Genomic DNA, 26,992 nt, shown 5'->3' with positions numbered 1-26,992 from the left:
ACCGGGCTTTGGACTGGTGTGTGAATACCCGACGATGGAATTGGAGTTTGTCATCAGTAAAACACAGTATCAAACTCATACTTGCTCCAGATGCAGATTCTTTTATTAATTTCTTCAATAGAGAGAGAGAGAAAAAAATGCAACCAAGTTCTTTTAAAGGTATCTCTAGAGCCTGAGTTAGAGGAATGGCCTTAGGTGAAATTTTTTTGCTCATTTTTTATTTTTAACGTGGACACTTACTACAAAGAGAGAAAGAAAATGTGCTGTTTAATCTCTCTTCAATCTCTGCCTGATTTCTTTTCCACACATACCATCTTTTCTGTTCTCTGGTAATAATCACCTAAACAGCTGATTAACAGATGATCAGCCTGCACTGTTCCTACTGCAGGATGCAATGCAAGGGAAAAATGGAGACATTCACACTGATTTTTTTTTTTTCATACCTCTATACATGATTGTCCCAATAAAGATAATGTTGTAGCAGCGCACACACACTTCTTTCTTTTGAGGTGTCCCTTGGCACTTAAACAAATATCCCAGAGCTCTCCCTGCACCTTCTTTCAATTAAATGGCTTTTCTTAGCTTAATCTGGGACTGTTTAATTAGAGCTGGTTGGAAGGTTTTCCCAACAAAGCCAGGTTATTCAGCAGCTTTGAAAGCCATTGATTTATCAGGAGAGAAAGACTTATCTTTCAGTTAACTTCCTTCACCTGTGGATTGCCAGGAGCTCAGGTTTCTCAGCTCAGTGACAAGATTCCATTGCAATGACTGTGGGGCTGGAGACTTTAGGGATTTTTTGTTTTTTCACCGTAGAGCCAGGAGCCAATGCAATTCTCCAGTGTGTGCAGCTATGGGACACTGCAGATGCCAGAAATCATTGACTATTTTGGTTTCAGACTCCACGGGCTTATGTCATGAAACTCTCCGAACTGCCATCCCCAGATATTTCAGTATTTCAGTTTAGACACTATATTTCAATGTTCATGCTCTCAGTTTGGAATGAAGGGCTTCTAGAAAACATTTTCCCACGTTAGAATGAATTACTGATCATCATTAGCAATGAAACCTACCGAGAGGGGATAACAAGCTTCACTGGGTGGAGGAGGCACTTGGTAAATTCAGACTACCACTAAGAAAATAATGACTTAATAGATCATCCTACCATTTAGGCAGGGGAGGTCTGGTTTTTGTCTGGTTTGAAATCACTCGGAATCCTGGCAACCCTGAATTTTTTTTTTTTTTTCTTTTTTTGTCTCTTTGCCTTGATTTCAGTAGCATTAGGACTTTGTCCAGGATGGCTTGCTAAGATAGACACAGCAGTTTAAACACAGATTAGAGCTGTGTCTAGATTCCACTTTGTGAATGTTGATGACTTATGCAAGCAAGAAATCAACCTTGACAGCCTTTTAATTTGTTAATTATATAAGTTGCCACAGCTATGTGGTTTACCAATGGAGAAATATACATTTTGCCCTGTTTTAACATATTTACAGATTTTACTGGTACCACTGTTTTACAGTTGGTTTTTTTTTTTACCTTGAGGTGATGACAGGTTTTTTGTCTGCTATGAATACAGATATGTGCATTTCTGGGAAAAAAGGAATGTGAATGTCTAAGTGCTGCAGTTCAGAAAAAGGAATCCAAACTCTTCTTTATGCTCAGTACTACATCATTTGAAACAGCACACTATCTCAAGATCTTCTGAGGACAGAAACTGCATCATAGTGGAAAGATTGAAATCTTAACTTTCATTAGCATAAAGATCCCATTTGCTGTCTTGGCAAAATCAACAGCTACTAGGCTTAAAACCTGTTCTCGTTACAGGAGTAAATGCTGTCATGTCTAACTTCAGTACCAAAGGAAAAAAAAGGTCATCTGTAGGAGGTCATTATTTAACAGAAATATATCTCCATTCTGTTAATTGTTGTGCTAAGAAACCTTTAATGGAAAAGACACTGAAGTAGGATATAGAGGTTAAAGTGAAGTAATTCACATTTTGTTTTGTTTGTACTCAAAATTGGTTGCAGCCTTTGCTTTCTGCTGTGTTTTGTCTCTAATCAGCATTCCCACTGTTCTGAAAATTTGATTTGAATTCTAAGTTGATACAGGAGATGCATATAAACAGATCTCCGCTCCCCTCCTGTGAGGGCAATTTATGCAAAATAAGTTTAGGGGCTCTGGGATTTAAAGTTTACTGACTTTTGTCTGTGGGAACTGGAGTGCCACTTTACACATCCTGAACATTGTCTGTGAATTACCTGCCTTAAGGGGAATTGTTAGCACATGAATCAAAAGTGGCTGACTAATGTAGAACATCTCAAACAAAAGGATTAGACAATAGCTGAGACGCACCAAGATGCATTTTAAATCAGCTCAAGATAAATTAGGTGCTTTTTAGTCTAATACTGCTCTTAAGTATAATGTTGAACACTGACTGTGAGAATAGCCTGATCTGTGTACCCTGGTTTTGCTACAGAGAAGAGGCCATCCATTTATTTTCTCCTTAAAAGCAGTCTACTGCCTTTACCCATGGAAATGGTACTTGCTCAGCTGTATGTGCTTCATTCATAAAGGAAGATCACTCTATTCCTCCATGCCACAAAGTCCACAGTGATTCTCCTTTGATTATATGCATAACACTCCGGGGAATGAGACGATTGTGCACACATATTTTCTTGTATTTTTATATTGAAAAAAGTGGGTTTTTTCAGATGCTCCAGAGTTACATTCTGCTCCTACTTTGAAACATTTGCAGCAGCAGCCTCAGGATGATGTTTGTCCTTGAGAATCCTGCTACAAAGGCACCCATACCTGAGCTCAGATACAATCCTCTGGGATGTGGGATCTTGCAAATGCTGCATCACATCACTTCCAAACTTTCCGTGAAAGTTTAAAGCATCAGTGGACTAAATGCTATTCAGCTTAGTGACAAACGAAGATTATTTCATCTGGTGTAAGGAAAAATCCAGGCAGGTCTTCAGGGTGCTTTCTGCTGTGGCCTCACCTGGCACACTAATCTTCTTGGTTTGCTGAATTCTCCCTCTGGGTGTAAAGAGGCCTAGCATGCTTTGGGTGTAAGGGCCTAATATGCTGCCTCCCTGCATCTCCAAACCAGGCACTATGGGAGTATGAGAGAGATAAAATTGAGTGGTTGGGACCAATTCTGATCCTACTGAAATGGGAGCTTGCTCAGAATTTGGTCCTTAAGTGTAGTGAAGGCGCAGTCTTTACTGCAAAGAGGGTGCCCCATGTTGGTTGTTAAAAGGACTGGTGGGCTGACATTCAATAGATGCCAGTTGCCCACCACACTGCTCTATCACTGCCCTCCTCATCAGCACTGGGAGGGAGAAAATTATATGGAAAAAACTCATGGGTCAAGATAAAGACAGTTTAATAAAGCAAAAACAAAGCTCATGCACAGAAGCACAGGAAAACAAAAGATTTATTCGATACTTCCCATCGGTGTCCAGACACTTCCCAGGAAGCAGGGCTTCAGTGTGCCTAGGAGTTGCTCTGGAAGACAAACACCTTAATGACAAATGCCCCCCCCCCTTCTCCTCCTTTTTCTTGGCTTTTATTGCTGAGCATACACCATATGGTATGGAATATCCCTTTGGTCAGTTGGAGTCAGCTGTCCTGGCTGTGTCCCTTCCCAACTTCTTGCCCGCTCCCAGCCCACTACAGGAGGCAGTTATAGTTGGAGAGGCAGTGCGGATGCCGTGCGAGCACTGCTCTGCAGTTGCCAACACCTGAGGCTCTAAAGCAATGGTGACTTCAGTCTTCCCCTTCCAAAACCCTCATCAAACAGCTGTTGTCTACATATATTCTACTCTGGCAAACATTTCATTCGCTCTATAATCTGTGGAAAATGTAACGATCTCTAAGCAGTGTTGCTAAAAGCCACGGCTACTTTGTTTTCACTTGGAGTGTGTAAATGGCTTTTTGACAGGTTTGACTTCTGGGCAGTTCCTGGCTGAAAGTGCTGTCATAAGCATTGATTTCCCTCCCAGCCTCTAACAGGCAAGCCATCCTGGGATCGAACAGCAGCCCGCAGCTATCAATATCCAGTATTGGACTTCTTAGCTGGTGTGCACTGCTCCTCAGAATACTGAAAGCAGAGCTAGGCCAGAAGCAGGTCTTCATCTTCAAAATGTAGGTCTTATGAGTACACATCTTGGGGACATTTTGAGCCATGAAGCAATGAAACTGTACTACTTGCTTGCTCTCCACCCACACTGAGATGTTGCATCCTGTTGGAGGATTTTTACATGTAAATCTGGGCCACCCTGTGGGTCCCCATCCTCTTCTCTCCTGCAAACCTGGCTTCTTATTAAAGCTCCCACTGAAAGTGTGAACTCAGCTGGGAGGGGGGTGTCTGTCTGCTTTTCCAACTTGCACACCTCAAAGCACAAGCGAGATGGGTGGTTTGGCCCTTGCCCTCTCAACATCTACAGCTTCGGAGAACCACAGGAGGTGTTTCCAGCCCTGCTGCCTGCACTCCTCATCTGATAAATGAGCAGATTTTCTGCCTCACTCCCAGTGCTGCCACTTTTTCTGAACCACCCCACATGTGGGTTCTCCTTGTGTCACTGTGTGTTTTTAGCTGTTCCTCTGTCACTGTAGGTTTCTCTGGAAGTGAAGTGGCAGCTTCCTTGGGTGGGGTAACTCTGCCACATGGAGACCCAGAAGGGCAGCTATGCTCCCATGAGTGCCCCCAAGAACTGAGCTGCCCACTGCATGGGGGTCTCAAGACACCTAGCCCATGTGGGTGTGGAGAGCACTCAACACCTTCCAGGGCTTAGTGTGCACCATGGCTGTCTCCTGCCTCATCGAAACGGCCTTAATTCTCAGCTCAAAGTTCTCCAGTTCTCCAACCCCAAACCTGGCTGCCACTATCTGAGGAAAGATATGTGAATAAAGAAAGCCCATAGAAATATCTCCTCTAAGTAGTCTTCCAGCTCTCAACAGTGTCCAACCAAAGTACATCCTGAGCTGGAGGTGGGTGCCTTTTTACTGCCCCATGAGACAGCAGCCTAGGTGAAATGGCCAGGAGGAGCCATAGCAAACCAACCAGAGCATGCCTGTCCCTCAGTGCCAAATTCCGTACCTAGCCCTACTGGACACACTGCTTGGCTTGGACAGTGTCTCCTTGTCCTTTACATCCAGACATCTGAACTATAGGAGCTGCTTCCTGTGCAACGTAGTGCTGTGCTCTTGAAAGAAACCAGGAACTGAGTTTCATATTTATTAGATCATCTTTAATTTGGGACATCAGTGGGAGTTTTTTGTATTTCTCCAACAGCTTTTTTCTGTATGAACTCTAGTTCCCTGTATTTTCCAGCTGTAGCTCACATGTGCCCCTTTATTTAGTGCCATCAGTGAATATACTTATGAGCAGAATCTTTCTGTTGGTTTATGCTGGCTAACTGCCAAAGTCTCTTCTTAGCGGTCTCTAATTATCTGTTTTATATGGTCACCCTGTGGATAGCACAAGCCTATATCATACCGTAGACTAGGGATCAGGCTGGGGATCATGCAAAGACACAAACATGCTGAGAGAAAATGAGCTGCCACCCATGTGTATTTGAACTCTAATTCTGTACCTTGATATTCCCATTGTCCTGTGTTGCAGGTCTTCGTGGCAGGGATATTTCTAAATCCCGCAGTCCTGGTTCTCTGTTTTGCTTCATCTGTTGTAAAGCAAGAGTATTTTTGCTATAGTTAGCCCCAAGATGTATAAATAATACTGCGAAAAAAAGGAAGCAAACCTTTAAGCACTTATTTATCTTTAGTGATATTTATCTTTAGTGATTTTTGTAGTCAAAAAGATCTTATCTTTTTATCCATCTGCTGTGTTAGCTTTTATCTCAATTTATAGGTTGAGTTTTGCATAACCTTGTTTGTGAGCCTGCTTCAGCAAGGCCCAAATAGTTGTTAATCATTTGCGCTTTGTATCAGAGGGTTACTCCATAATAAAGTATTTTCACTTCATTCTCTGCTGTTTTCCTCACCTCCATTTCTTCAGAAGACCAGGCACCACTGTCCTTCCTGCAGTCTTGCCTGTAACTGGTCACATTTGTGCATATATGTTGTCTTCTGAAATGTCTGTTTAGAAAAGACTTTCTCTAGCAGCAAGTGAACTTTGCAATACTTGGTTATGCTGCACACCGTATCTCCCCACTGCAAGTCATTCCACTCTAAAGCAAGAACAAACCGACTGAGATGGTTGTTTCTGGCTGGGCTTGGGGTTATCGAGATCCTCAGGAACGATAACTTTCTGAAGTGCCAGACCTAGACCTCTGGTGAATGAGCAAACCGGCTCTGTGCCTGGAGTCCATCAGGGAGAGCAGTAACACTGAGCTGGTTTTGCAATGCAGCCAGCACTGGAACTGACAGCCTGAGGCTGGAAATGCTCTAGGGAAGGTGTGTGTATCCTCTTCAGGCCTTATCACTCAGCTGAGATTTTCAGCAAGATGGTTAAGAGGCAAAATCAATTAATCAGCTGCGGAATTCCTATGGAGGATGAGATGCATTGAATCCCAGTCACTGTGGAAATTAAGGAACTGGTGGTGAGCGTCTTTGTATAAACCAGGTATATCACAACCTGCTTAGCACAGCTGATTTCTTGAGAGCCCTTCCAGCACCAGTTTCTGACTGATCCTGGGAAAGTTGCTGCTTGCTTAAACTATGCCAAAAGGGATACAGGGAACATTAAGAGGCATGGCTGCTGCTTGAGATACTTCTACTGATTGTTTTGTAAGTCACACGCTTTTGTGACTGAACACAGAAACAAGCTGCATCTTAAAAAAGCCAACAAACAAAAAAAAATTGTCCCATAAAGTAGGAGCATGGACGGTCTGTTGTTAGAGATTAATCCCAACACTACAATCTGGTTTTCAAAGCAAAGTACTAGCTACACTCATCCTTTGCTTGGATGAAGATACTGCTCATGAAATTGGAGCTAAGGTCAGCAGCCAAAAAATGTAGCTGCTTGGGCTTAGCATTTTAACTCTAGACTGTCAGTACTGATTGCTTTTACAGATATATTATTAATGTTCAGGAAAAGAGGAATAGAATATAGCATACTCTTCCAAACACGCACACCCTTGTTATAAAAGCATATTATGGGAGATATTTCTGCTTAGACTTGATTTGCCAGAACAAGATTTTAATTTTAAGTGTCACAGACACTTACAGTGTATTTTGTGCTGGTTTGGGTTTATTTTCCTGGTTGCCATTTATTTCATAATATTGCCTGGGAGTCCAAGACACAGCCAGACAGATCTGCTGAACACATGAATACTAAGGAAGTGGTTTCCCTAGTAACAATAACCACGTAACAGCTCTCACAACTTCCTGCCCTTCCTTACGGGATTTGTTTGTGTGTTTCTCACTGGGTTAGATAGAGGAGACACCAAAATTGAGGCTGGCTCAAAGGCATTCAGGATGAGCTTACTGGAAGTGGGAAGAGTAGAAATAATGACTGCTGCATTTGCAAGTGGTGTCATTACAGAGTCTGGCTTTGGTTTGTCTTATGGGAATAATCCCGGGAGCATGCTCTAGCTGTCTCAGAGCATGGGCTGAACAGACTCTACTACAACTCTGATTCTTACTTCAGAATATTTTTTTATAAATTATTTTTGGTTTTCTTTTTTTTTACAAATGTAACTATTGTCCTAATGGATTAAGTGCAGCCTTGAGCCAGTAATTGATTAATGGAAAGCAAAATGGGGCAACAAATACAGAGTATGTATGCAGCCTCAGTGCAGGACTTACTGCTAGCACTTTAGAGAAGGTGAATTAAGCAGCATTTGGGAACATGTACTTCTGGGTTCAGACTGCTAGCAGGGGGTTGTCTGGCTGGCATGCTCTTGCTGTGGAGGAAGAAGGGGAGATTCATTCTCTAATACATTGCAAAATATTCCTCAAAGAAAGTAACTATACCGCTATTCAGGTGGAGGATTCTGGTAGACATTTTATGTATGATCATTAAATTGGGTTATCTTTTTAGTCTTCTAATCAACTGATCTGTTTACAGCTCACTCTAATCCAGGTGAAGAAATCTGCAGTACTAAACCCAGATATTAAATCTGCTTCTTCAGGCACTGAAAAGCTGAATTCCTAGATTTCATTAACCATTGTTCATATATGTATGTTGAATGTTGTGGCCACTTATGTGTCATTTTTTACATTTTTTTACAAAAATTACTTTTGCTGAAAAATAAAGGTTAGTATTATCTGTCAGTTCTCTGTAAAGCTGCATCTTAAGATGGATCTGTTCCTGAAAAAGCTGAAATGATTTTGTATGTTGCTAGAAGGAAGAACTGATAAGGGCCAAACTGCAATCAGCTGTGAGTTTACTGTTAAGATAATAAACATGAACAGACACTGTGCAGAGATCAGCCATGCTTTCTTTTTTCAAGATCTTAGACCACAATGAAATCATGACATTATCTTAAAGCTGACACATGTAACTCTAATCATACAGATATTTAAAGCTAAAAATGATAAGCTTGATCCTGAGAGATGCTGGGTGCACCCATCCTTGCTGCTTTTAATGGCAGTTCTGGGTGTTCAGAGCCTTTGGATCAGATTAAGATCATCTCAACAAATCACAGTGAGGAAAACAGAGAGGAAATGGCTATCAGAAAACCAAAGGCAGGCTAAGATTTTATCCTTATCACACTGAGATGAGGTGCCTCAGAGCAATATACTGATTCTTTTCTCAGGCTATATCAAATATCAGGATTGAACAATGTTCTTTAATTTGGGGCAGCCATAGAAATAAGCATGAGCACATTTGTAATTAGCACTTACACTCTCCCAGCATGCAGAACTCCCACTATCACAACACTATCTTCACAGGTACCATATTTTAGACTAGGCATTTTAAGCAGTTTAACTGGGGTCTTCTGTAAACCAGCTGTGTTGGAATTCTTACCACCCAAAATCCACATCAAACCTGTGTGCAATATGATCTTGGCAGAGAACAATACTGTTTTGTGCTCCCAGGATCACTGACACTAATGAAATAATCTTGTCTTCCAAGTTGAACATACGTTAAGTCCAGTCATGTAATAGCACATTACGTTCTTAGATAGTGAGAAGGAAAGAGTTAGTAAAATCTACCTTTTGATTTTACAATTTTCCTGAAGGTACAGTCTTCCAAATTATTGCACACTTTTAAAACTTTTTTCTATGTTTCTGTTTGCAGAATAAATTTTGTCATTAATACTGACTAACTAAATAAAACCAGCAGGTTTACGTGTCTAATGACACATGCACATCAGCAGCAATCCTATAAACACATATGCAGATGCGTGCGTTAATTCAGATGAGTATGGGAGCATGGCTGTATTCAATTCTGAAAATAATAATCCAGCTCCTAATTATGTACATGGTTGGCTATCCTGATTTAAGGCAGTATATTCATTCAGTTTTCTAACTGTACATCAATGGACCTAAAGACTATAAATTGCCAAAGCTGAATCAGATGTGTAGTAGAAAATTTAAAACGTTTACCATTTTGTCAAATATCAAATCATTCTTGTTTTCACAGGGGTGTAATGTGGACCTTACAGTGTCACAAGAGCTATGAGTCATTTGAAAATATGTGATACTCTTTGCATATCACAGGTACTTGTTTCATGAATAAGGAACTTTTCACTGTATGAAGACTTTTATATGACTCCCGCTTGTTTCTCAGTCTATTTCCAGGCTAAATTTACTGTAAAGAGAGAGGTTTTGCATCTGCCTATGTGAGTGTATTGAGGTCAGCTTCCATTCTCCTTGGCTCTGATGCCTGCCTGTATAAACAGAAATTCCATTTCCATCTTATTATTTTTCTAATCAAGGGTTTGTCATGCAAAAGAAGATCTGAGGTGACTGTGTTTTCTATTATGCAAAACATTCCATTATGATAATATCTTCAGGATAGTCTTATAAAGGTGCCCTGCCCAAAGACATCACAAATGAGAGCACTGAAATGGTAGACAAATCCTGCATAATTTGCCCTCTCATTTAACATTCAGGCCACAGAGTTCACCCTAATTTGCCATACACATTTCCTCTGACATCCTCAATCTGTACATATGGTAAAAATAAGAATTGGCAGCTTTCACTGAATAGACTTCTGTTGAGTGCTTATCAAAAGAAGAAGAAGAAAGGGGTTGTAAAATGCAGTCATATTTAGTACATCCTTCGTTTTCTTTTGCTTTCTCTCCTAAACTCACACTTAGTAAAATCTATAGTCAATGAAATTTACCTTTTGAGCTCAAGTTGTTTCCATTCAGAACAAAGTAAAAAATACGCCAGCAAAGAAAACCTGATATTTCTTAGAAATTCTCTTTTCTTTCTTATGCCAAATCCCAACGGGCAGGGCTCCACAGAAAGGGAGTTTATTTTCTAAATCCTTTGAACACAAAGCTCTTACATTTTCTAGGACAAGATGTTTTCCTAGACAATCTCAATATTGTACCTTTTTATTATTAATACTTTTGTCATAAAGATGAATACACACATTTATTGTATATATTTAGTTTCCATTAGATGTCATTTCAATTATTCAAATATGAGTTGGCTTACAAACAGACTCCTGTGAAGACTTGTGTCTGAGTCTTGGCAAGCACATCATATTTCTGCAGTTTCTGTGTATTTGATTTATCTGTTCTCTCTTCTTACTGTGCAAATGTGTGTGTAGTATGTGCACGAGTGCTAAATACATAGGTGAATCTGCACTGACTGCTTTGTTTAAAAAAACTTCTGGATTTGTGGGGCATTAAAAACGAACAAGTTTTTAGTGGTGATGATTGTTTATGACTATTTCTGTAGCCAGATAGATAAATTTTAGGGCTGTAGAAAACTTTGGCATTTTAATTATAATCCAAAACAGATAAATGGTCCTTTTCTTCTCTGGCTTTCTAAAGTGTCCTTGCAGATCTGGGGAACACTATGCCATTGCTGATCTTTCTTGTTCAGGGATTATTACACTATTAAACAAAGCTTAATTTAACGCAGTATCTAGTCATTAACTTGATATTAGGTTTTAGGCCTTGAATGCTTATTTTTTTTCCCTATGTATTGGTATGGTCTGGTGTATCATTATAATCTTTTTAATTAAAGTCAATCCCTTGCCTTGATTTCCTGACTCAGTCTCTGATATTTTAAAATGTTTTCCATTTCTAACTGCTGTCTCCAGTCTTTTTCTCAAGTTTATCTCATTTACTGGAGCTGTTCTCAGTCCCTGAAGTAATAATAAATTTGAAAAAAAACCCATATGGACTGTAGATGTATTATCCTTATTGATCTATAATCTCATCAGCTACTGTGCAGCATTTTTGACTAAGGTACATTACTGTTTTAATTCATCTTTACTGAACCACTGATGCTGAACTAACTGATGCTGATGTGGATGTAACTACATGAGGACTAGACTTCTCACTTCTCCGTAACTTCCCTTATGTTGCGTGTCAGTGCAGTATGTACTCTTCCTTCTCCAAGATGCAGACATCTCATCTTCTTGGAACTAGTTTTAAGTTCAAGTCTACAAAACCAGTTTTCCAACATGGCACAAAATGCTTTCATTAAATCAGACCTATTTGCCAGTGATCACATACCATTTATATTTACTGAAAAGCTTTGCTACAGATCTTTCAAAATTATGCCCTCCAAGGCATCTCACAGCAACATTCTTCTTCAGGATTGAAAATGAGTGTGATTCCATGTCCCCTGCTCCTAAATCAGACTTGGACTTAGCCAATTGCTTGACATTTCTTACTGCACTACAGGAGTCTCAACATGCACCTTTTATCATTACAGTTACCTGAAACTCCATATATGCACACTCTATATTGTATCCACTCAAGCCAGTTGTTTTCCTCCAAAAGTTTTAACCCACTTTTATTACTCCACTCCCATCAGTTGCCAAGAGTTGTAATTAGATCAATAAAGCTTGCATCTGCTGTGAAGTCACACAGTTTCTGGCCATCTGCTTCCTCTGAAACTGGCCTTAATCTGTTGGTAAATATGTTCAGGATTATTTTTTTCCACCAGTGACTAAGATCTCTGTAGTTAGCTGGATGAGCAGGATCTTCCTTTCCCTGAAGCTCGTAGAGGTATTGCCTTTATCTGCTTACCTGCAACTTCCTTGTGTTCCTTTATGTATGAACATCTGTTTTGGCCCCTTTGCTGACACTTGCACTGACAACTTTCAACAGCTCAACCATTATACTTTCTGTTCCTGCAGCTATCCCACTTCTGACCACTTTGCTGTTCTCCTCACTTTTCTTTGTTTGCAAATATAAGTAGAACCAATAAACAATCAACATAGCTACCAGGACCTTTCAAGTCAGTGATGCAAATATATTTTGTACTTTAAAAAAAAACCCAAAACATCATCACGATTATTCGACCAAGGCCAGCTTATCACAGCTGTATGCACAGCTAATATAGTCATAATAATGCTATTTTTTTGAAGTCTGATTTCTTCAAAGTGGTCCCTAAAGCCCAAGTTTCCATCTTCACAGGAGAGGACAGCTTCCAAAAACCATCCCATGTGCATTAATATGCAATGTTATGCAGCCAGATTTAAAATTCTTGGTTGCAGCAGGCAGTTGTATGAAACCTGAAAGCCAACATGGGTCATCAAATCTGCTCAGTGGATCCTCATGATTTAGCAGCAACTGTTTGGATAGGAGCTTGCTGCATACATTGCCTCTCCTGCCATTCCAACTTCCATAGCTGCTGCTTCTCTTCTTCTGCCAGTGCTCCAAAAAGCAACCCAGCATGGCACTGGATGTACACAGCTAAAATGCTCACAGCACTATCTGCTCTCTCTTCTCCCCACTGGTTCTAACCTTAATTGAAATTGGATGGAGAAACTGCATGTCCAGATTAGCTACCAGAGCATAACAGGTTACAGGTTACTGTGCAGCTGCTGATCTGTGGCATCTGCTCATTCTTTGCTCATAGAAAGTACATAGGAAACAGGGGTATGAAACTGTAAAAGCTTTTGCATTCTACAGGCTGTAACTCTATAGTTGTGTTGTGGTCATACACACAAAAAAATGAAGCACCACTGTCTACAGTCCTGGGCATACAACTCCAGGCAGATGCTCACTTCAAGAGCTTTTCAGATAATCACCATGTTTTTATTAATTCTCCTTGACTTCTTTTACTTGCTCTCCCTGACTGCCCAAATCCAGCAAAACAGCCGGGCTGTCTGAGCCAAACCATGGCAAAGCTCTGGCATGCTCAGTCTCACGGTACTGCTGCCCCTGCTCAGAACTGGACACCTTCTGCCCAGGGCAGTTCAAACTCCAGCTGTTGCCTGTGCATGAGCACAGCAGAACTGCGAGGTGAAGCATAAATGAGAAGACGTATTCTGCCTCCACTGCTGGATGAATGTGGGGTGACTCTGTAAGAGAGCATATTCTACCTGCTCAGTACCAAGGAGATCAAGTTCCGCAGTATATTCCCTGGAGGAAATGGTTGCACTTTCTTAGCTGAGTGTGTTAACAGAGCTGTGCTTTCTGGTTCACTATCAAGACTATTATCTATACCAGTGTACATTCCTTTAATTAAATAGCAAAGAATGTGTTTACTTAATTCTACTTTCTACTGCAAAAACATATGATAGTGGAAATTATGGATTCTGGTGTCTGCCAGGTCCCTGATACCCTTATGTGTTTTAGAATCTAGGCAATTAGAGAATTCATGTGGTAATTCCTCCATTATACTTTTCACATTAATATATTTTCTTCTGAATTGTTTAGTCAAATTAATTGCATTGAGCCTTATTTCGGGTATACTTAGCATACTTCTACAGAGACTTATTAAACTACCAATTATTATCTTGCTTAAGAATTGCCTTAATAACAACATTCAGGAAAGCTGGTTCATGATCTGATATGGTGATAGCTCCAACTTTTATGTGTTGTGTTATCAGGCTCCTTGTGAGATAATAGAAAAGATCTACTCTTGGCTAGGGAGAGATGAGATGTGAAGTTTTCTCTGCTGGAGTGCATATGCCTTCAGACATCAAAGCTTTTAAAATTTCCCATACATCAGAATGGAAACTGGACATTTTATTACCTGGTGTGCTGCCTGCTCCCTACTGCTTTGTCTGCCCAACAGCTCCCCAGGGCCAGAGCAAAAGCTGTTCACATCAGAGGCCAGAAGTGAAGGCATACTCCTGGCTACAGCTGTGGGTGTCCACTGACAGTAGACAGATGCCAGGACAAAAAAATCCAACCAACCAACCAAAATAAAACACCCCTGTTTTTCTTGGGAACTCTACTATGACAACAAACCTCATAAAAGCAGCTCTATCCTGGACAATTATAAACCAAGTACGTGCAGGAGACATTTCTTCATTGTTTAAAGACTCTGACCTTCAACTTCAGATCTCTCTTCTCCTCCAGCATGGCATGGAAATAAGCTGTAATCATGGACACTGACAGCCTGTATTATAATGACTCTTGTTATAAGATAGGATAGATTCTGGTTCCAAAATGGGAATGTTCACACTCCCAATTTCTTTATCATTAGTCTACAGCAACATGAGAAAACTATGCATGACGAACTCAGAGGCAGATGCTACATGGGCAACATAGAATTGGTCAGGGAGCAGCAGAGAGAAAGTAATGGCTGTCTCCTGCGGATGCAAAAGGGGTCTCTGAAAAATGTCAGCTATGAGCAATGTCAGATATTAATTTGGTAGGGTGACATTTTTATTTATTTTTTTGGGGTGATTATCCACTTGTGAGAAATACAGGCCAAGAGCTGGGTCTGGGAAAACAAATTATGTCTGGAATTTATCTTGATAAAATATAAAGGCAGATTATGTTCCTTGGGCTAAAAGTTGTTAGCATGAGATTGTGAGTTCCTTAGTTCTTTCCTGCTTTAAGAAAAGAGAGAAAGAGAATTTTAAAAGAAAAAACAAAAGCAGTGCAATAATGACTATGTACATGCAGAGAGAATTTGTGGATTAGGCTGGTAGGTACTTCTGCAAGATATTCTTGCTGATTTTAGGTGTCACGTGTAGTACCTCAGTCAAAAAGCAGTCCTCACAAGTGCTGTAGTAAATAACCCTCCCCATGGTTTGACTTATTGCTTCTAAAAGATCATATGAGTCTCTTGGACTGTTGAGGTCTAGAAAAATGGGAAAAAGTGGGAGAAAATCCTTTTAAAAGCAAAGTACATGCTGAAGGAAATCTCATTTTCGTGTGCAGTCAGAAGCAGCCCAAGTGCCACTGTCTATACACAGGCCAAAGGAAGAGGAGGTAAAATATCTGGACACAAGCTAAAGGCTGTGTATCTATGAAACTTCCACTTCAAATCCCAGCCAAATCTTCTCTGACTGGCTTGAGATAAATAACCACTCAACACTAATCAGCAAAGTTAAAATTTTGGGGGTTTTCAACCTTGTTTTTAATTGAACAATTCTATATCTAAGTTCTTGTCCAATAGTTACTCCGAATATTTTTCAATGTAGTGCAGATTTGAATCCTGAGGATTCAAATTCTCAGCCTACACCTGAGTTTTCAGGTTGGTGGTCATCATTGTTGACCATCTGCCTCTGGTCAGATTTCTTTTATCGAGGCCTTTTGTAAATTTATGTATTCATTGAAGATTTGCTGCACGATATGACAAATACCCATTGACAGTGGCATGTTCTCAACTTCATTGGTTAGGCTTGTTGAGAAGTAGTTAGGACTCTCCTACCCACAACATAAAAGAGGCAGAGTTTGTGTCTCGTCTTGCACCATTTCATCTTTACCAAGGGCTCCTTCTTCTCCCATGAAGAGAGGTGCTCTACAGTGTGAGTAGTGGCACTGGGAGATCCACTCACAGTAGATGTAGCACAGGTTATCTGGTTAATTAAATTAAGTCCATATGCCCACTCCAGAGTTTTTCAAGGCCAGGCAGCTGTCTCCTCACAGCAGCAGAGGGGTACAGCCCCTTCAAAAATGGTGCTCTGCAAGCCACACTGGTAGAGATGGGAAGACTGCTGTGCACCACTGTACTTGGAGTTTCCCTTTTCATATCAGCTGATAACGTGTGAGCTGCTTGCATGGTCTGATGTGTGATTTAAATTGACAATGGCATGCTGAGAGAGACATTAGTTAGAGCATAAAAGGGAGGCAGGGAGAGAAAACTGGCGATGAAGCAAATTAAGTAAATACATAAATACGAACATGCTTAGTCAGAACATTCATCTGTCATCTTGATTGCTTTACAGATAAGAGAATAGATATTAAGAAGCTTGTATGCTGCTATGAGAGAGTTTAAGGTGATAGCTTGGTCACGGACTAACACTTCGATGTTGACAAATCTGTTGTCAACAGTCCTGCCATACATAGCAGGGGGGAGGTGTTAAATGATGGCAGTCAAGTCCTGCTGCCCCTCTGTTCAGGGAATGAGTCACCATCAAGGTGACTCAAGGTCTTTTCTACTCCCAGGCCCCTCAATTTCCCTTTGCAGTACTGGAAGGAACAAAACAACAGGGATTTCTCCCCATCTTTGCCACCTCAGAGGCTGGTCCAGCTACGACTAGATTTTTTATTTCAAGTCAGAACAACTAATGATTAAATTTTCTTTGGAAAGGTGCAGTTTGAGCTGCAGTTTCACGATTGCTTCATGCCTATTAAAGCTGGGCTGTTGCTGACAGGAACCATTCCATCCTCTCCCGTGTTTCAGCTCACGTCTTCCTTCCCTTTTCCCTCTGCTGGCACTAGCACCCCTGCAGCCATGCCAAGGGCTGGAGAAGGGAATTGCAGCAACTGGAGCTACAGTGGGCTTTGCTGGTAAGCTTTCAGCTGGGCTAGCACATCGCTCTGCTTCTCTCCACTGCCCTGCAGTGGAGGTGCTGCTGTGGGAGAAACAACAGGAGTAGGTAAGGTGTAGGACCACCTCCCTCATGGGACTTAAAACTGTGATTCACAGCCCCCCAGAGCTTTCCAGGGAGGAAAAATTGGCCTCAGGAAAAAAGAATGTGCGTGCCAGTTTTAGGTTAAATTCCCTTTCCTATCAGACTTCTTACCTGACTTTGAACAGGTCATTTTAATCTCTCTCTGCCTTAGATTTCCCCCTCCAAAACAAAGACAAAGCAGTACTTTTATCTTTTAGAACAAGCACATAGAGATTTTGAGGTGCTGAGGTGCCCAGGTACTCTGGGAATAGGGGCACAGAAAGACTTTTGATACGTCTGCAAATATTTTTAAAGTGCTTCTGCCTCAAGCTTCTATTTTTAATTGCCTTAATTGTAGACAGCATTTGTACTGCACAACTAAGGTCTTTGTAGCTTAACATGTTGTAAGTATCCACGCTTTTGGCAAATCACTGGTATAACTGAATTCCACATAATAGAATTCAGGGTATAAATCTGAGATACATGAGGAAAGGATGGAAATTGTTTTTCAGGCTTTAAAAAGCATTTTCACTGTGTTTCAAGTTTCAGTAACTTTTAGTAGCATCACTCAACAACAGAGTGAGCAAGCACTCCATGGTGAAAACACTAGCTGTGGTCTATTTTACATGCAGTTACCTTTCAGTCAGTCATACCATAGCATTACTTGCTCCATCTGAACCTCAGCTTGATCTGAGGAGATTGATTCAAGCTCATCTGACCTGACATTGTCATATTTTTTCCAACAGAGCTAATGTGTGGTTTTGTTTGTGACCAGACCAATCACTTACACGGCTTCAAACTAATATCCTTGTTTTAACACAGAGCAGACAGAGTGGTTGTTTGGACCACAACCACTTTTCCAGAAATGGGTGTTAGTACTGCCTCAATACTGTCATTGTGGTCCTCTTCCCAGCCTAAAAAGCTCTGCTTGCAGTGTAAGATTTTAAATGTTTATCCTTTGAAAAAATATATTTGGTGTAGCCATAACAAGTGGTAGATTATCCTTTTTGCCTCAGAATTTGAGATTAGAATGTCTATGTTTATAGCTAAAGGAGGATACCACTAGGAATAAATATTTAGTAAGGTGGTGATAAAATTACAAGGGCAGATCTTCATTCAAGAAGAAGTCAGTTTTTTATTTACAAAACTCAAATGAGAGGCTACAGACTTGTTATTCTGGCATACATTGTCCAACCCTGGAAATCTGATTCTAAAGGGCTGATTACCAGAAAGCACAGGTACCAGCACTTCTTACATATAAGGTGTCTAAAGGATGCTGGGACCAGGGATATTCAAAGTCACTGGTCTGTTTCTGAAACCACTTTACCACATACTCTTTTTTTGACCTTGGAAATGCATTTCATTTCTCCACATTTAAGTTCCTGCATTTAGAAAACAAGGATTAAGAACACAGATGCAAAGCTGCTCTAAGTTTATTGATATTTGCAGCTTTCAGAGCTCTAATGGGTAGCACCATACAAAGGCAAAGGGTTCTTTACATTTTACTGAAGTGATTCATTTTTCAGCTGGCCACACTGTTGTACTGCAAATCTTCAATGAGTGAGAACTTGCCAATTTGAAGAAACAACTGATTTAACTTAATGGTTTCTCAAAGGCACATAGAAAAATTGGTGCAACCCCATAATGGAGACAAATTTCTATCAGGCTAAGTGCCTCATATTGATTAAGCTCATGTCAGCAAGGAATCAACTTGCTAATGCCATGAAAGGCACTTTTAAACTGAAATAAGAGTGTCTACATAAGGGATTAGTTTGATATTGGCATTCTTTTTCCCCAAATAAGACAAGCCTTTAAGTCCCATATCCCTAGTGCTATGCATTGTAAATTAAAAAAAAAAAAAAAGTAATAGAAATGGCACAGCAGACATGGCAAAAACCAATTAGTGCCTGTCCTTGGTACTCAGAGTGCAACACTGGCTCACAATTAGGCTTGCTACGATTTGAAGCATCTTTAAGCCTCCTGCTACTGAACACAGTATGTGGGAACACAGTTCTGTCACATTTTTTTAATGTTCAAGTGATGCTAACTGACATATCCCAGAGATGTGAGTTCAAGGCTGTGGTTTCATGGCAGCCTGATTTCTATGGCAGGCCAGCTGCCACTATGAAGTCACAAATATACTATTTGTGAAAAGGAGGGAAAAGTGCCTCCCAAAGCAGTTTGGTGAATGCTTTTGCTTGCTATGGCAGTGGTGTGGATGAAGTTTAGGATGAACTGCTCCTAGCCCTTCTCTGCTAAAAGGAGGATCCAGACTTCTAACTCTGAATTGCCATCACGTATGTACCTGGAAGAATGTAAGTGTAGGTACAGTGAAGACTTTTAAGTAAATATTTAAATCAGTCTGCATTTTTAAAAAGTCATGATGTATTCAAAGAAGAAGCTATATAATTGTAAAAAAGTGTATAAACAGAAATTTAAAAGGTAATGGCTTTGCAGAAATACTAACTAACTAATAGTTATCCTAATAGCTAGACTATATCTGTCTAGCTATAATAAATGGCAGAGGAGCAATGTCCAAAAAAAATCACCATCAGCAAAGTACTTCCTGAGTTTTAAGAATGATTTCAACATTAACTGATAACAACACGTAAGAGCCAGAAGTTAGATATCCCGTCTTTTCCCTTTCCATCCTTTCCTAATGCTTTCTATTCAGTGTTCATATTTTTATGCATGTCCTTCCTCATGAATTAAAGAGCTCTGAAAATTGAAGAATAATCATGAAGTCCTTGTCTCTCTCACTTTCCAGGTAGAATATGTAAGGAGAGGCATGATTGAACCTTGTTTCCAGTGGTGTGACTACCACTGAGAGTCGAAATGGGAAAAGGAGGTGTTTTCATCTGAAAATACAGAAGTACATAAGCATGACAGAATCTTCTGGATGTTACAGATTCAGTCAGCCAGATGTAGCAGTAGCTGTGTCTCCTGGATATGGGTTCATTCCTGCTGGGCAGGCTCGAGGCTGAGGTGTTGCTGCAGTGGGATACAGTTGTAGTGAGCTGTGGCTGCAGAGACCAGCCATCCCTGACATGACTGGGATCAGGCTGGTATGACACTTTAAGATAAGGAAGCAAACTTTTATAGCTTCTGTATTCAGCACATGGACAGCTGAGGGGAACAGAAGACCTGGGACACTGAGGTGATGTGGCTTGTCCTCCTGGTCTTCAGTGCTGGGAACCCTCAGATACTTTTCTTAATGTCAGCAATTCCATATGAAAGTATAAAGAATTACAATAATCATCTCTGGAGATGGCAAATATGTGGATTTCCATAGATAAGTCCAAATCCAGTAAAAATGATGCAATCTTTTTAGTCACCCATAAAAACAGAGACGTCACAAGGTCCAGAAGCAGAGTCCAGATGCACCCACTGTCATGGGATAGGTTAATGTTCTGACAGAGATACTAGGGAAGGAGAGACTTGACTAATTTGCAGTTGGGCTAAATGTGGTGGTTGTGTACTTGAGCAATACAGAATGACTACCTGTGACAATAGGAAATTAAATTTCATCATCCTGAAGGTAACATTCCCTAGTGTGAACTTCAAGATTTTTATGCAGTGCTCCTTTTTCTCCTCATTGAAGACTGTAGGATTAGGCTAAGGATGGTTTATCTGGGGCCCACATGGGATATCAGGGTGCTGCAGTGTTGAGCAGTTGCTGTGCAGCCAGGGTCAAAGAGTAGGGGAAATGCTAACTAGAAAAGTCAGCTGCAGAATTGGAGGAAGGTCTAGAACACTACTCCTGTCTATCCTTAAAACAATTCCTTTCACACAAACAGCCTAAAATTTCCAAAACCAGTTTCTTTCAAAATACAGCTGACCCCTCCTGTATGATGAAGAATGTATTTGGGGTAGAAGCGCTTACAAGCAGATCCTTGTGGCACATTCCTTTCAGTCTTGCTGGGCATTCTGCCTCTGTTTACACTGGTTAAATATTTAAAGCTATCTTTACAAAGAAAACCAAAAGCCCAAAAGATTTCTTCTAAAGGGAAAGTCAAGATTGTCCTTTAACATGTACCAAGCTACATTCCATTGAAAAAGGCAGATGCAGTCTGAGAATTACTCCTGCTCTGATCTCATCCTGCTCACTCTCTAAATAACATTAATGGAAAATACACACACACCTAAAAGACATAGAAAAACAACTTTCCTCCAGTCTATCTCCCCACCTCACACACACACACACCTTTTCAATCTGTGTATCTTGAAATAGTAATGCAGCAAATATGATCTGAATCTAATTTACATCAGTGGAAATGGGGAGTCATTTCTTGAAAAGGAATGTACTTGAAGCACAGCAAGAGTAGCGTGAGGCCAGAAGTAAGAGCTCATCACATAATTTCTCCTTGCATCACAGCCTTATGAAGCACTACTCCTTTCCCCTGCATCTGTGAAATCAGCGGGTCTACTCCTGGGAGTAAGGATTGCCATCTTAGGCCCTTAAATCAGCCTCTCTGTGTTTGAAGAACAAGAGAGAGTCTGTGTTTTCAGGCACTGTATGTAACTGTAGAAGAACTTGCTCAAGAAAGGGAAATAAAAAGAGAGTAAAAATGTTCGCATTCTCTGAACAAAATGAGCTGTGATCTGCAATTGCCCTTTTAAGAGTTGTGACTTTTTCTTGTTCTCCGGAAAACTTCTGGCAGCAGCAGCCGGGCTGCAGCCCCTGCGCCTCTCACCCCAGCACAGAACATGTCAAGGAAGGCAGGCAACATGCGGCTTTAATTTGCAAGGGATCATCTACATTTCTTCTGAACAGGAAAGAAAACCAAATCAAATCTCCACATACTCCATCTATCTTGAATAAACAGCATTAAGGAAAAAATGCTGTGGGTATTGGGAGGAAGAGACTCTTTGTAGTCTGCTTTGACTGTGCATACTGCTTCTCCTCATGCCTCTTTAAAACATATAAAATCCTTGTAATGGGGGGCTGACTTACACCAATGCTGGCCAAAAATTGCTCTTTATACCTAGCCCATGCTACCTGGTAGAACATTCATGTTATAATAGCTATCACTCAGCAGGAATAAACTTTATTTCCCTTGTTCCCACAACACCCAAATACAAATAAAAGTACAATTTTTAACCTAAATTGACAATTGCAAACTAATACAGCCAATTAATTAAAGGCATATATAAAGACACATGGGATGAATTTGAGGGTAAGCTGACCTGGGCCACTTGATGGTCAGAGAATTACTTGGTATCTTGTCAAATGCTTGTTAGTAATAACTACCTCTGCACTGAGGTGACTTTCTGAGCACTTGGCTGTACAGCCTTGAGACCCTTTGCTGCAGAAAGTATTCTGGCTGCTGACTGCACCATCCCTAAGGTTTGTGTTCAGCTCCTACTGATTTTCTTGCCAATCACTGCACATGTTTGTTATTTTTGTCAGCACAGGCATACTTCCAAGAGTCTTCTAGATGTTCCAAGAAATGTCCAAGGTAGGCTTTTAAATTTTAAGGATTTTTTTTCTTCTGGCAAGAATAGGTCTGTGAGACGCTATGCCCATGGCCCTGGGGCAGATGGCTATGTCATTGGCATGTTGCAAACCGAAAAATATCTTAGCATGCAACTGTAAAAGCTGCTTGGGAGTCTTGTCCAGGTACTTTCTCTTCACAATTTTGGTTTGTAGACCTCAGTGTCAACTTCTAGGGTCAAACACCTTACTTTAGAAGTGTGTATTATCTTGATTAAGGATTTTATCTCCCAAAATATATGGTAGTTTCAATATGGCAATGTAAGGGTGTACCTTATCTCATCTTACAGTTTGGAATGTATGACACTGTAATCCTCTCTCCTTCATTTCACTGCATTTGCAATTTTGTACTGATTCTTCAGCAAGTATCCCTGTCTGTGCATTGGGAGGACTTGGATGTGACGTGTACTGCCAGCACTCAGAGCTGAAATGAGACCCACCTGAGACATGAACCTGTACTGTCTCATTTGGAAATTCCCAAGAAACTTCATTAATTTAGTATACACATTGTTGCCCCTTACAGATTACATATTTTAAACCCTCTCTCCACCCAAATCTCAAAAATCCTTTCTTTCCATACAGAACTAATTGCTCTGTACCCAAAAAATATTAACTGTTCTTATCAGCCAAATTGCATGCTCAACATGAGAAAAAAATCAACTTTTAAATTATCCCACTGAATTATGATGATCTTACTTTTAACCCCTTATTTGACATCTAAATAATGAAACCTTGAATCAACTAAAAACCTTATTATTTATGTGCTTTAATTTGGTGGGCAAACATACACTTATGTTATCATCTGGGTTTATATTTTATTCATTTGGGTGCTCACTAGCCTTACTACATACACATTTGTGCTTATATTTGGATTCTCTGCATGTAACATAGGTCTGTGAGATAAAGCTGAATAATTTCCTCTAGGAAAACAAGTTTTCCTTAAGTTCTGCGGAATGGAAGCATTCACTCTATCCTATTTCTGCCAGTCACACAGAGGAAAACAAGAAAATACTGTGACGACTTTTTGCTTTGTTTCTTTCCAAAATTAAAGATTTACATAACTTCGGGTTTTTTCAGACAATCCCCCATCTCCCATAACAAGTAAAGCGAGCACAAACCAGCACTCTAAGGATAGTATTGGTACACAAAGAGTGTAAGAGGACAAATCTCATATTCTGCCTACCTGCCAGAGTCCTAATTCCTCCTAATGGCTACTATACCAAGTATCATCAGCATATTGTTTTGAAGTAAAAGCTGAAAATCCTTTTTATTATTATTTAATGCCCAAGTTTTTCTTTCTTTTAGAATGGAAGATTATTTTCCATGGCAAGGGGGAAGAGTGTCTGTGCTTTAAGAAACGCACTGTGTATCTTGATAAAAACATGATTACTGTCATATTGACCTGAGCAAAGGTGGCATCCTGTCCAGTCTCCTCTCTCCAACTGCCACCTATGGTGGACACCTAAGCAATCATTAAACAAGGCAGACACACATGAATCGTCTCCTGTGGGTATGATGTACAGTACTGGGGTTGCATGAAGAAGTAGTGTATTTTGTTAGACCAAGACATATAGGTGGAAAAGTAAGACAGACTTTTGGTCACACTTTTCTGTGGGTTAGAATCACCTTTCAGTTAAGAGCAAATGCTTACCATTTGTTAAGAAATTTATTAATTAAGCCAGCTCTGAAAGGAAGAAGATGATAGCTTTAGAATAGAGAGGACATTGATGATGTTAATGATGGGAGAAAATGGCATTTATTAGCTAAACAAGAAGAAGAGGCAAGTACCTTACAGTCTCTTGATTTGGAGAGGGGTAAATAGGAGAGTAGCAGTAGTTCTTCTGCTGCATGTGGAAGCAGAAGATGATTATAATGTACTCTCAGACCAGAATCTCTACTGAGTCCACAGTTTTGGACAGTGTTAGGAAACCCAGTTCCCATGTGCACTTCTGTGGGACAAGTTCTCTAGTTTCCCTTAAGGATCAGGTCTGAAAGGAGAGAGAGAATGCCTGTTTGTGAGAAAAACTCCCTCACAAACAGCACAGTGGTTTGTTTGGTCTATGAAGATGGCCTTTGGGAGTTCATGCTGGAGCTGAGTGCTCATTTTCAGCAGTAGAACTACAAGGAACGCAGCTGTGCAGTGGATGAAGTGCAGCCCTAGAACATCAAATGTCAGACCAGTGATTTGATAGCAGGGGGTGTTCATTGCTGCAGTAGTGGATGGGCATCAACACATCTTGCATTTCTTGCTCAGGCACGGTTTAAACTGATCTGGTGTTTTGGGCCACAGAGGATTATGCTCTAATGATGAGTTTTGTGGTTTGGGGTGTTTGAAATGTAGGACAAGTGCTTCTGGGAAGATTCTTTCCACACAGGATTGTTATGTGAAAAATCATTAAACAGTTAAAATTAGCAAGTCCTAGGAACTTTTCTGAACTTACCAGCTCCCAACCCTGGTTCTTTTCCCCACAATATGACCTGCATCCCATTTCCACTTTTTCTTTCTGAGCTGGTCCTACTGATACAGCTGAACTTGAAGTAGTTTTTCTCAAGCTGCATTTAGCTTTTAGCTAATTACTGCATTTAGATAGTTACTGCTTCAGAACAACAACAAAAAAGAGCTTGTTAATCCAGAAATGTGTCTGGTTTTCCTTCTGTACTAGTTGGTCTGAAAAAATCTATTACGTACATGTACAAACCTTTCCTGTAGACACTGGTCTTTCTCCTAGAACAATCTGCTAGGTTATTAGAGACGGTGTTTTTCAGTTTGAGAAGTGTTTCCTTAATATTTCAAATGCAGACCCCAGTAGGTAGAATTTCAACCAAGTGATGATGCACTTAAGTCATCTTAATTACCTCTCCTGGATTGTGTGATATGTCCCCAGGTCTGAAGGACAGGCAGAAAGACAAGGAGGCTTCCCAAGATAGTCAAAAATTCACATTCATTTTCTGTGAGAAAGAGTATGTATAGTACTTGCTCTGATCTAAAGATCCAGTGTTCAGTCTTTTTATGATGAACAGAGAAACAATACTGCTATTTAGGGCTGAATATAAATAGGTATTGTGCTAGAAAGAAGTTAATACTTTTAATCACTGATGTAGATCTGAAGAGAAAAACCTGTAGCTCAAAACTATAAATACAATATTCAAGGAATCAGACTTTTCAACAGAAGATGGAAAAAGGTGTTTGTGCATACCATTTTTGAACTATGGTCCTCTGAGAAGAGAGTTCTTGACAGAACTCAATAAACCTCAGTAAACGAGGACATCAGCAATCAACATTTTTAAGGATGTGCAATTTCTAAACATGATCCCACTTCTACAATCGTTACACAGCATAGATTTTGCTATTAATTAGTTTGAATGTGGGACAGTACTGCTGGGAGAAAGTAAGTGGCCTAAATAGCATGGTCCAAATTTTATCTGTAGCTATCCAAGAAATATGGATGTCTTTCCCCTGCCACCTCTGACAGCTAGAAAGAAATGCTGGAGTTGTCTTACTGCTAATGGAGTTTTGGAGCTCAATTAACATGTAAGGCGGAAAGGGTGGGAGCATGCTGCAGAGAAGGAAGACAGCTGATGGGAGAAGTTCCATGCCTGGTTCAGCTCAGAACGGCAGAATTAACTTTCGGACAAATATGAGAACATTTGCACACACGACAGAGAGCCTTAATTACTGAATGTCTGGAGAACAGGGCAGGGTTCTTCTCCTCTCCAGGAGCACCCTGTATTATTCTTATTCAATTCCAGTGAGTACAGTAAATCCCCCATTCAGCCTTCATCGTTTTTCTGGACTATGCATTTCGGGAGAGCCAACAGGACCTCCATTCTGTTTGTGCAATGGGGCTTCAGGCATGCAAAAATAGCCACTGCTAGCGGTCACTTGTATGCCCATTCACCCCCTCCCCATAATATAGCAAGAATTTCAAAAATCTGACGGGAAGTATTGCAAGTCACACAGCATTCGACTTGAGTTACACTGGAATAGTTGCCCACCGAGCAGAGGGAGGAAGGGAAACGGGACAGCCCTATTGGGATTATTTTCGTATGTCGGGCTGCTGCTGTGGACACGATGGGAGGAAGGCGCAGATAACACACTGGCAGTAGCTTGGTAGCAAGCTACTTAAAGTGTCACTGGGGAGAGGCGAGTTTTAGCCACTCGAACATCACCGTGTATGCGATGTGCCACATCGCGGTCTGTGCATTCACGCTGCCGCGGCTCCTGCCCGCGCCCCAAGTGACCGCAGTGTGTCTCCCACATTTCAGACCTGCAGAGATGCCCCCGACTGCGCCCTGCTCCCCGAAGCACAGTCCTGGCAGTGGCGCGGATGCCTCCTCCAACCCTGGCCTTTGCCATGTGCCAAACATCGACTTCCCCGCCCGGGATTAGCCCGGCTGCTTGCACGGCGGGGGGCACCGAGGCCGATGGGCCCCGGCCCAGTCCGGGTGCGCCGCTCAAGGGCTTCAACAATCGTCACCACCGGGGAATCCAAAAACACGCCCGGAACAGCCGGGGCCGGCGCGCTGCCGACCGGCACGGCACAGCCCCGTCCCCCGGTGGCCCCCCCCGCCGCGGGGCCCCTTCCCCA

The 26,992-nt window shown here is 40.9% G+C and overlaps 1 long non-coding RNA gene across 1 annotated transcript; it reads right to left on the bottom strand.

Moving 5' to 3' along the window:
• Nucleotides 1-502: 502 nt before the first annotated feature.
• On the bottom strand, nt 503-26,992 carry LOC121671885. The gene is made up of 2 exons (XR_006018654.1): nt 5,604-26,992; nt 503-3,513 (listed from the first exon to the last, which is right to left on the bottom strand). It is a non-coding gene; the product is annotated as an uncharacterized LOC121671885 (long non-coding RNA).

This window comes from Corvus kubaryi, unplaced genomic scaffold, assembly GCF_017639235.1.
Source record: "Corvus kubaryi isolate FWS band 111438036 unplaced genomic scaffold, C.kubaryi_AGA036_p1.0 37398, whole genome shotgun sequence".
NCBI lineage: Eukaryota > Metazoa > Chordata > Aves > Passeriformes > Corvidae > Corvus > Corvus kubaryi.
Note: the sequence above shows the minus strand (reverse complement) of the source record. Positions and strands in the feature narration are given on the sequence as shown.